An 11,831-nucleotide genomic window follows, 5' to 3' on the forward strand; every position below is an offset into this window, starting at 1 on the left:
ACTCCTGTCTCCCCGGTCTCCAGCCGCACTCCGTGCTCACCCGGCCTGTGACCGCGCATTTCTATCTCTGGCACCTGACCCCGGGTGGAGTCTCCAAACCCAGCAGATCCCTGCGGTGTGCTCCCACGCGGCTCCTCCTGGGGGAGGAAGGTGAGTCTCCCCGGATCTGCCGCTTGTTGGGTCCCTGCTGGAGGAGCAGTGGCCCGATGTGCCGCGGATCACGGTTTATGGCAACCCCGCGCCTGGGCTCCGCTTCTGCAGCCGGCTTCCCTGCTCTGTTACCTGGGAGCTCTGCCACACTCAGGCACCCCCGGTCTTTCTGTGACCCAAGGGTCCTGAGACCACACTGTCCCGGGGGATTCCACCCCTTGCTTAGCCACCAGAGTGACGTCCCTCAGCGGAGCAGACTTTTAAAAGTTCCGATTTTGTGCTCCGCGGCTCTATCACTTGCCAGAAGTGGCCGACGGAGGCCCCTCCCCCGCCGTCTATCCTCCCGAATATCGCCTCGGATTCACTTCTCCGCACATCCTACCTTCCAGAAAGTGGTCGCTTTTCTGATGAGAGAGTTGTTGCTATTCTTTTCTTCGATCTCCTGTTGAGTTTGTAGGTGTTCAGAATGGTTTGATCCCTATCCAGCTGAATTCCTGAGAGGAGATGAAATCCAGGTCTCCTACTCCTCCGCCATCTTGCTCCGCCCCCTCAAGAACTTATACTTTCTATATATTGTTCTGGATGCCACCAGCATCACTGTAGCTTGTCTTTATTAGCGCCGTGACATGGGGTTCATACATATGCCCAAATCACAGCCAGAATCAGAGTTGAAAACTAAGGACAGGATTAAGGTCCAGTTTCAAGGATCCAGAGTTAATATTAAAAGTTTGGGTTCCCTCCCACCCTTGCTCTCAAGAGGTGCTCTTTGATGCCATGTATCTCCTGGACCCAGCCTCCTCCTTGTGCAGCCAAGTTAGGAAACTCTCATTCACAGCATACCACGGTGTGGACTGAGCAGAACCCTCTTCCCTCACCGGCATAAACTGGTCTACCAGGACAAGCCAAGAAAAATCCCTTATATATGCTTGATGAGTGTATGACTTCAACTTTGTCATTCCTCCCTCCCATCCATGACTTTCCATGTGAAATGTGCAAAAATACTCAACTACTGCTTTGGCATCATCTTGTGACATCTGTTCTCACTGGGGCCAGCATAAGGAAGGAAACAGGCATATTTTCTGCTTGTCAAAAGTGTCTCAGAGAGTGAAAACCAACAGTTGTCCAGTGTCAAGCCTACAGAAGAACCAGAATGTTCTTCCCTGTCCATGCTGCCCAGAGCTCTTCTCCTGTCCCATCCCACATGCTGAATGACTGCCCCACATCCAGTCTCAACACATTATTCCCATACTCACTTGAACCAAGCCAGAAGATGACAAAGCAGTGTTGAGAACCACAGGGGTTGGCAACCATGCCTTCACTTCTTCCCTTCACTGTAACTGGACACACCACACCTCAGGGAAGCTGCTGGGAAATATCTGACTGTAATCTGAGAAATAAGAGCAGACATATTTGGTGAACAATTGGCTAGTCTCTGCCCAAAGCTCAGAGCTGGGAGACCTCACAGAGCCTCCCATATGCTCAAGGAAAAGCCCCGCCATTCCTGCCTCCCTGTGGAAATGCCCTCCATGCAAGCTGCTTCCCTACTGCTCTTTGGAGATGGGGATACTTGGTGTAGGTCACCAGCTCTGCACAACACAGCAGATGCTGGCCCTGTGCTCTGGCATTGTAGCAGGACGTCTCCCCCGTGTGTTAGCCTTGGTCACCAGGCCCTGGTGCAGCAGTGCTCCTGCTCCGACTCTCAGATTCTGCCCTAACCCCTCTCTCCTCTGGGGCCAAAGATACTCTTCAGGGCAGGACTGGGAAGGGACACGACACATGCCCCTTGCTGTCCTCACTTCCCTGCTCCTCTCTGGTGTTCATCACAGACACAGGAGCACCTCTTTTCCCACCCAGGATCTCACAGATGAGAGGTCTCATCCAGGAGCAAGCAGAGGAAGGAGCATCAGCAACAATGATGGAAAGGTGGGGCAGACTGGGAGAGCTAGGAAAGGAGTGTTCCCACGGACAGTGTCAGGTGCAGCAGGCATGCCAAAGTGGATGAGAGCTGCCAAGAGGAGGCTGTGTCCAGCACATGGTGGCAGTGATACATCTTTGCCAGAGCAGGCTCCATGGAGCAGATGGGTGACAGTCAGCCCACAGTAGTCCAAGGACTATGTGGACTGCCCAAGTCGAAACAGTCTGGACTGCTCTTCCACGAATGTTGGGAATGATGGTGAATGTGCTTAACTGTGTTGAGTACGGTAGATAAGGAGTACAACAGCCAGCTACTCTGTGTCCATGTCCATGTCGGGAGAGGGGCCTCACTGCCATGTGTAATGAAAACATCCACCACCTCTCTCACCAGTAGGTGAACAGCATAACAAAGGAAAGGACACTCACAGACATGCTTGTGTTACTGTGCTTCACTTTGTTGCACTCTGCAGATACTACATTTTTTATAGTTGGAAGGTCTATGGCAACCCCGCATCAAGCAAGCCTACTGGCCCCATTTTTCCAATTGCATTTGCTCACTCTGTGTCTCTATGTCACATTTTGGTAATTCTCATAATATCTCAAACTTTTCCATTATTATTATATTTCCTATGGTGATCTGTGATCATGTGATCTTTGATGTTACTATTGTCATTGTTTTTTGGCCCCATGAACCGTGCCCAGTAAGATGGTGAACTTAATTGATAAATGTGTGTGTTCTGAGGGCTCCACCTACCCATCTCTGACTGTCTCCCCATCTCTCTCCACCTCCTTGGGCCTCCCTATTCTCTGAGACAAACAGTATTGATATTAGCCAGTTAATACCCCTACAATGGCCTCTAGGTGTTCAAGTAAGAGTCACATGCCTCTCACTTTAAATCACAAGCTAGAAATGATTAAGCTCAGTGGGGAAAGTGAGTCAAAAGCTGAGTCAGGCTGAAAGCTAGGCCTCTTGTGACAAACAGCCAAGTTGTGAATGCAAAGGAAAAGTTCTTGAAGGACATTAAAAGTGCTATTCCAGGGAACACATGGATGATCAGAAAGTGAAACAGCCTTACTGCTGACATGGAGAAAGTGTTAGTGGAAAGACTTTAGTGCTCTGGGTTCAAGACTTCAGGGGAGGAAGTCACTGCAGAGGTGGTAGAAACAGCAGGAAAGGAGTCAGAAGTGGGGCCTAAAGATGGGACTAAATTGTTGCGATCTCATGATAAAACTTCAACAGATGAGGAGTTGCTTCTTAGGGATGAACAAAGAAAGTGGTTTCTTGAGATAGAATCTACTCCTGGTGGTGATGCCGTGAAGATTGTTGAAATGACAACAAAGGATTAGAATATTAGATAAACCTAGTTGATAAAGCAGCGGGGGCTTGAGAGGACTGACACCAATTTTAAAAGAAGTTCTGTGGGTAAAATGCTGTCAAATAGCATCACATGCTACAGAGCAATTATTCATGAAAGGAAGAGTCAATTGATGCAGCAAACTCCATTTTTTTTTAAGACTTTATTTATTTGTCAGAGAGAGAAGAGAGAGAGAGCAAGCACAAGCAAGGTGAGCTGCAGGCAGAGGGAGAGGGAGAAGCAGGCTTCCCGCGGGCAGGGAGCCCAATGTGGGACTCGATCCCAGGACCCTGGGACCATGACCCAAGCCGAAGGCAGACACCTAACAATTGAGCCACCCAGGTGTCCCTATTGTTGTTTTATTTTAAGAAATTGCCATGGCCTCCCCAGCCTTCAGCAACAACCACCCTGAGTCAGTAGCCACCAACACTGAGGCAGACCCTCCACCAGTGAAAAGATTATGACTTGATGAAAGCTCAGATGGTGGTTAGCATTTTTTTAGTAATAAAATATTTTACAATTAAGGTACATAGATTGCTTTTTTTAGACAATGCTATTGCACACTAACTTTTATATGCACTGGGAAACCAAAAAATTCACTGACTCATTTTATAACAATACTTGCTTTGTCGCAGTGGTCAGGAACTGAGTGACAATGATTGAACTGAGGTGTGTATGAACACAGCTTCTATCTTTACAACTTTCTATAGTATATATTCTTATTTCCAATTTAGAAATGGGGAACATGAGATTCCAAGAGCTAAGTGTGCTGCTCAGCATTACATAATTAATAATCAAAAGAGCCTGCAGACTCCATGAAAGACAAAGAGCAGCTTTTCTTTCCCCTGGGGACTTTTCCTCTATTGTGAAGACAATGGTCAGTGAGCAAGTATTATATAAGAAGTGACTTATAAATACCTAATAATGGGGCACCTGGGTGGCTCAGTCAGTTAAGTGTCTGCCTTCTGCCTTCAGCTCAGGTCATGATCTCAGGGTCCTGGGATTGAGTCCCGCATCAGGCTCCCTGCTCAGCAGAGGGTCTGCTTCTCCCATTCCCTCTGCTTCTCCTTCCCTCCCCCCTCCCCACTTGTGCTCTCTGCTCTCTCTCTCTCAAATAAATAAATAAAATCTTAAAAAAATAAATACCTAATAAATGCTGAGAGAAAATAACCTTACGAGCAGATATTAATATACCATCAGTAGCTAATAAATGAAGGACAACAGAGAGCTGCCTCCCTGGACTTCAGAAATAAGATTGCTCTCAGCATCAAATTCACAAACGGTTCTAGTTTGTCTATAGTGGAAGAGTCACTCCCAGGCCAACACGGTTAAACTGCCACAGGATTCAAGGGATCTCTTTTGAAAACAAAGCATGAGTTACTCACACAGGGATCCATCTCAGAGGAAATGGTCACATTGCAAGTCCCAACACATTCCGGGGGGAATAAGTCCTGGCTCATTGAATCCTCTATCCATGGCCACGGGAAGCAGGGGTAGAGGAGGCAGTGTCTCATCTAACTCATTTTTTTGAAATTGCAGGCATAGTCAGTTCTGAGGAGCTTGATGAACTTATTTTTTAACTGGGATAGGACAGAAAAGAAAGCATCAGAGCATATCACAATTAGTAAGGATAAGTTTCGTTTTGTGAAATTGCTGTTTCAGTTGTGTGAGGGTATATGGGATTTACTGGGTTGGAATATAAAATGTATTTTTTGTGATGGGTTGAATTTTTAAGAAGTCTGAAAACCACAAGTTACCCTTACTCACTCATCTTGCCTTTGGAAGGTGTTCACCAAGTTGCTTCTTGTATATGCTGTAGTTACCACATATACCTGCCTGCTAGAAGGGAACGTGCTGGTCTGGAAGCATCTCATAAGTGCATGCATGCGTGCCTTAGTAGTCTCTGGTGTACTCTGTGCTACAACTATTCCTTCCTCCGTGACCCAGGTGGGGGTGTGCAGGTGTCTGGGGGTGCAGGGGCCACTAGCACCAATCCAAACGTCCAACACAAGGTGCTGGCTTCACCTTTAACAGTCTCTTCTTTCCAGAACTCTTCCTTCCATCACCATCACCCCAACTTTCTCAATGAAACCTAAACCCTTCTTCCCTCCCTGTCTTGTCCTTGCGCATGTGGCTGAAATGAAGTATCAAGATCCCAGACATTCCAGGCTATAACCAGAAACTCCCCAAAGGCTTCCCCTTGCTCCATTACCGTCTCTTCCTCCTCTCTTTTGGCTCTTATACTCTCTCCTCTCTGCTTCAGTCACAGATCAGCTCCTTCTCCTCTTGCTCTTTATCTGACTCTAGGGCTGGCTGGTGGAGAAAGAGCTCAAGATCATGTGATGGCAGAATAGAGAGGTTACCAATGGGATAAGGAGGAAATGGTGATAAAGCAGAGGTTGGAATTGACCTTTTTACAAGTTTGGAGTGGGCACTTTTCTGGTAATGTGTGTATTTATGTCTCAGGTGCTTTTGCTGCCACTGTAAAAACACAAAATATTTATACATTTTCTCACCCAGGTCTTCCTTTGCCACCTGTGTCAGGGGCTGGAAAATGGAGTGACTGCTTGCTTTGGGAATACAGACCTCTCCTATTCTGGGCTGATACGCTGAAACAGAGGTGCTCAACATTCCATCCCATCCCCACATGTTGTACCCTCTCTTAAGTCAGGAAGGGCCAGAGCACTGGTTTAGGTCAACGCAGCACTTCCAAGCCCTGCATGGGAGAGCCGGTGTCCCCTCTGGAACAGGCTCCAGATGGAGCTGCTGCAAGATGGAGGTGCACCTCCTCCCCGCCCCCCTTCCCCGGCCTGTGTCTGAGTCACCGCGGAACATTATGCTCGCCACACTGACCTGCATGGGAAGGAAGGTGAGCGAGAGAGAAGTTCTGCTCCGTCCAGTCATGGAGAGAAATGAGGCACAGCGCCATCAAATCAGATGGTCTCATACTGCCCCAGCTTTCCAGACCACAGCGAGGGCGCATGGAGATGCTCAGCAGTGAAATGGCAGGAGTGGACTGAGAGAGATGAGGTCTCCAACGCGTGGGCCAGGGTCCCGGAGAGGAGGGGGCATGCGGAGGGACCCCGATATGCGCAGGTGTTGCAAAAGCGCCGCTAACCTGGCGTCCTGGCGCACGGCGGTGGGAAGAGGGGCCATGGGCGGGTGGAGAGGATACTCCGGAGTGTCCAGAGCTCCACGGGCTGGGAAACCTTCGTGGAACCTCTTTCTCAGCTTGAACAGGTTGCTCAGTGTTTCCATGTGTGGAGCTGCCTTTCCCAGTGCTGGCAAACTGCACGGGGGCAAGCTCTCTAGAAGATGTGCAGTCTCCTGTGTCGGAGCTCAGACCCTGTGGGGATGAGGGTGGCTCGCCACTGGGGCTTCCATCATCTTCCGCATGAAGTGGCTTCTCTGCCCTCTTACTTGCTGGGGCTCCATTAGAGCACCGGGAACGCGGCCCTGTGACCAGAAGGCAGGGAGGGAGTGATGCGGCCACTAGTCAAGGAGGGCCCACAGCCGCTGCATTCTGGAGGCAAGAAACAGGTCCTGTCCACACTTTGATGTCAGTGCCATGACACTGATCTTGGACTTTTGTCCTCCAGAAGTGTGAAAGAATACACTTCTGTTGCCTTAGGTCATTCTGACCCTGGGAATTTTTTACAGCAGCAACAGGAAGCCAGACTTCCTTGCAGTTTATATCCCATATGTGACTCGGGTTCTGTCACACAGATGTTCCCAACCCTAAGTGGTAGTTTTCAGCAAAACAATCAGATCTTCTGAGAAACACACCAGAAGTGCTACTGACCCTCCTGGTGATGATATTGATCCTGCTGGGTGATTGTGTTGCCACTGGTGGTTTGGGGACCACTCTGCTGAGGAGAGGGAGTCAGTGCTTTGGCTAGAGTTCCCGTATTTGTCTTGACTTGACTTGAGTAGGAGTTGTTGTCTTGCTTGGGGTTCTTGCTGTCTTTGTTTTGTATTCCCCCCCACCCATAAGACTGAGATATGAGCTTCTGTTCACAGTTTACTTCGGAAGTGATTGCAAAAAGCAACAATGAGCAAGTGCAGAAAATAAGACAGGAGAGGAGGAAAAGCAGTAAAGGGTGTGTTGCTGAGCTGGTGACCACTGTGAACAAGCTGACATGCATCCTGTTGGGCACTCTGTAAAAAGCTAGGTCATATGTATGTCAGCTTAAGAAGCTGAGACTTAGTGGCTTGGTGGCTGGCCATTAACTCCTTGAACTCCTCATGAATGGGGTGAGGGAGCTCCCTTAGCTTTGGAAAAACTCCCAAGGCTTAATCATGGAGAGGCAAGGAGGAGACTTGGGCTGAGTCTGTCTGTGTGACAGGAGCTATTCTCCACCTCTATAACTGGGCTGAGTGATGTAGTCAAGGGTACCCATGGATCAGCTTGACAGTGTCACGCTTGACAGTGTATAGAGACTTCCAAGCCTGATACTGTGTCCCCTCTTGCTTGACTTTTCACAGCAGTGGTTGGCAGCAAAATCTAAAATAGAACTTAATAGGGTGGTTAGTGTTAAAAGCCACAGTTCCTGCTGGTTCAAGGGGCCCCAAGGCTGTAACTGACATTTATTATGTCCTCTATGGCCCTTGTAAATTTTAAATTAATGTATCTAAAAACTCACATTTAGTACTATATGACATTTAGGGAAGATATAGTCCCAGAAGATATTTATTTACAAATACTGGAGCAAAAAATTATTTAGTGTTGCTTTTTATTTTCTCTGTATCACCTACTAAATTGTATAGTGTATCACGGTGGGTTTTTTTTTCCCAATTGCTTTATGAACTTTTATAATATAAACAGCTCTTCAAGTTATTGTTAGGTGTATTTTTCAGCATTTGCTATAATTTTACCCACTTAATGAACATGTGGATGACTATTATAGAATTAAAAAAAATTTTTAATTATAGTAACCCAGGTCATGATATCATCTGTAAAACTTCCAAAGCACATAAATAATAATATGACTCATTCATGTAATACTGACAACTGATTGAGCTTAATTTTGTTTGGTAACCTATGGGTCATTTCTCTGTGGCAATTGCAAAGTTCACAAGTCACTGAGCATCCAGGTTTGAAAATTATATGATTCCTGAAGGGATTTCCAGCACAATAGTGTGAAGAACTCCACTGACCAGCTCTTTATCCAAAGTTATAAAACAAAACAAAACAAAACAACCATTTAAAGTCTGAGGAATTAGTGCCAAGGATATACAGCCAATGAAGACACATTAACTGGCTAAGAACTCAATGAACTACAGTTAGGATAAACACAAAGAAATGCACAGACACATCACAGTAAAAATGCTGAAAGATAATGGCAAGGTAGAAATAAATCTTAGGAGGAGGAAGATAGAGAGAAGAATGAAACCCTCTTTACTTAAAAAGGAAACTTTTTATCACTTAAGAAAAAACGAAAAAGATTAACAGTGAACTGCTAAGCAGAAACAATAGAGGTCAGAAGGAATTGAAATAACATTCAAATTGCTCAAAGGAAAAAACTATCAACCAAGAATTCTATGTCCATCAAAACTATTTTTCAAACATGATCAAAGAAAGACATGCCCAGATAAACAAAGCTGAGGAAATTTGTTGCTAGCAGACCTGCCTTATAAGAAATAGTAAGAGAAGTTATTCAAGATGAAAGGGAATGACCCCAGAGAGTAAATTGAATATATGCCCCCACCAAAGTGGGGACAGGCACCAGGAATGGTAATTAGGTAACTATAAAAGAGAATATAAATGAACATTTTTCCTACTTTCTTCTTTTAACTGATTCAAAAGCATTGAATAAAACAGTATGTATATAATGTATTGTTGGGCCTGTAATGTGTGAAAATATATTTACCTATAGTAGTACACTGGAGCTGAGTGGGAGAGAAGATGTATTGTGATAAGAAAATGCCTCCAGATGGTAAATCGAGTCTATAAGAATAAATGAAGAGAACCATAAGTAATAAATAAGTTTAATACACAAAAGCTACAAGTACATCATTGCTCTTCTTTTACCAACTTCTTTAATAGACATACATTATATAATGTAAGAATTATAACAAATTCTTGTTTAGTTTGTAGTATTTACAGATGTAATGTGTATTACAATTGTACCTCAAAAAAGGGTGAGGTGGATATAGAGGTATATAGAAATAATGTTTTTATATATAACTACAGCTAAGTTGGTATGAATCTAAATATGATCCTGATAATTTAAGATGTATAGAGTAAGCCAAAGATCAATCACTATGGACTCTGAGAAACAAACTGAGAGTTTTAAAGGGGAATTGGTGGGGGGGATGGGTTAGCCCGGTGATGGTATTAAGGAGGGCACGTATTGCATGGAGCACTGGGTGTTATACGAAAACAATGAATCATGGAACACTACATCAAAAACTAATGATGTACGGTATGGTGACTAACATAACATAATAAAATAAAATAAAGTTAAAAAACTAAGGAAATAACTAAAACATATATAGTGAAAAAATCATTAAAGAAATATAAATGCTACATATGAAAATATTAACTATTTTGCAAAAGAAAGCAGTAAGGAGGGATAGAGGAATGAGAAAAAGATATGAGAAACATAGAAAAAAGTAAAATTGCAAGTAAAAATCCAAGTATATCAGTAACATTAAATGTGAATGGATTAAACAATCCAATCCTAAAGTAGAGATTGTCAGACTTGATAAAGAACAAGATCTATGTCTATGCTGTACACAGGGGTCATACTTCAGATTCAAAGATAAAAATGGATTAAAAAGAGAAGGGTAGGAAAATAAATATAATTCCAACAAAAATCCACAAAAAATGCCATACTAAAGTCGTCATACTAATATTAGACGAAATAGTCTTTAAAGCAAAAAAAAAGTTATTAAGAGATAAAGATGGACATTTTATAATGAAAAACTGTCAATCCAAGATATAGCAATTATATAAACATATGCACCTAATGACAGAATTCCAAAATACATGTAAGAAAAACTGACAGAAATAAAGGGAGAAAAAGACAATTCAATGACAATGGTTGGAAACTTCAGTACCTCATTTTAATAGTGAATAGAACACCTAGGGAAAATAATAACTAAAAAATAAAGATTCAAACAACAGCATAAACCAACTAGATCTAACAAACATGTCCAGAGCAATCCAGTCATCAAAAGCAGAATAAGCATTCTTCTCAACTGCCCATAAAACATTCTTCAAGAAAAACTAAGCCATAAAATGAACCAGAATATATATAAAATGATAGAAATAATACAAAGCATATGCTTTCTCCAATCACAATTGAGTGGATTTCATAAATAAAAACAGAAAGTTGTAAGGGAAACTCACAACTATGTTGGAAATTAACAAACCCCCAAATTACTATCTGTCAAAGAAAAAATCAAAAAGGAAATTAGAAAGTATACTGAAATAACTGAAAATTAAGACCCAACTTACTAAAACTCATGGGAGGCAACTAAAGCAGTGCTTGGGGGCCAATGTACTCATATATGACCAAAGAAAAGATATTTTGAGTCAATAATGGAATATTCCACCTTAAGACACTTGAAAAAAGAAGAGAAAACTGATCTAAAGCAAGTAGAGGAAGGATTAGAACAGAAAGAAATGAAACAGAGAATAGAAAAACAAAAGAGAAAATCAATGAAGCCAAAAGCAGGTTCTTTGAAAAGATCAACAAAACTGACAAACATTAGGTAAATTGACCAAGAAATAAAGAGAGAAGACTCAAATTGCTAAAATCTGAAATGAAAGATGGGCCATTACTACAGACCTTACAGAAATTAAACAGTTTTAAAGGAATTATATGAACAATTGTACACCACTAAATTAGATAATTTAGATGACATGGATAAATTCATAAGACACCTAAAATACCAAAATGATTCAAGAACAAAAATGTGAATGAATCTGAAACAACTGAAGAGATTGAATTAGTAATTTAAAAGTTCACACCGAGAATAGTCCAGGTCCAGAACTTTGCTGATGTATTAGCAAACATTTGAATGTTTGGCAGGGATTTAAAGGATCTCCAAATATCACACCAATAGGTGTTTAAGAGAGGAATGTAGGATCCAGAAGACCAAGGAAGGGAGGCTAGGGACTCCAGAGTCTGAGAAAAGAAGGGAATGGAAAAGTAACGGCTGAGGTTCCTGGGTCTGCATAATATAGCCAATGAGGTGCAACTGCAGGATCAGAAAAGATACATGAATTTGAACAGAGGTCATATTTTAGGAAAAGGAAAACCAGAGATAGGTGTGATAGGTCATGGGCCAGACAATCAACTGCCACCACTACCACTAAAGTCCACATCAACCCAATTATAAAAACCCATTCTATCCCTGTTTCTAGAGGTGCAGCAGTGACAGCAGAAAGCAGTGTGTTGAACT

General features: G+C 43.4%; 1 long non-coding RNA gene across 2 annotated transcripts; it reads right to left on the reverse strand.

Annotated features, from left to right (window-relative positions):
* Positions 1–408: 408 nt before the first annotated feature.
* On the reverse strand, positions 409–8,417 carry LOC115938325 (uncharacterized). 2 transcript variants are annotated; one of them, XR_014146114.1, is made up of 4 exons: positions 6,273–8,417; positions 4,805–4,999; positions 1,404–1,537; positions 409–644 (listed from the first exon to the last, which is right to left on the reverse strand). It is a non-coding gene; the product is annotated as an uncharacterized LOC115938325 (long non-coding RNA). The 2 variants fall into 2 exon arrangements; XR_004073467.2 differs by lacking the exon at positions 409–644 and having other exon boundaries at positions 830–1,537.
* Positions 8,418–11,831: the final 3,414 nt, after the last annotated feature.

This window comes from Leptonychotes weddellii, chromosome 6 (genome assembly GCF_054177405.1).
Source record: "Leptonychotes weddellii isolate Sample4059 chromosome 6, ASM5417740v2, whole genome shotgun sequence".
Taxonomy (NCBI): Eukaryota; Metazoa; Chordata; class Mammalia; order Carnivora; family Phocidae; genus Leptonychotes; species Leptonychotes weddellii.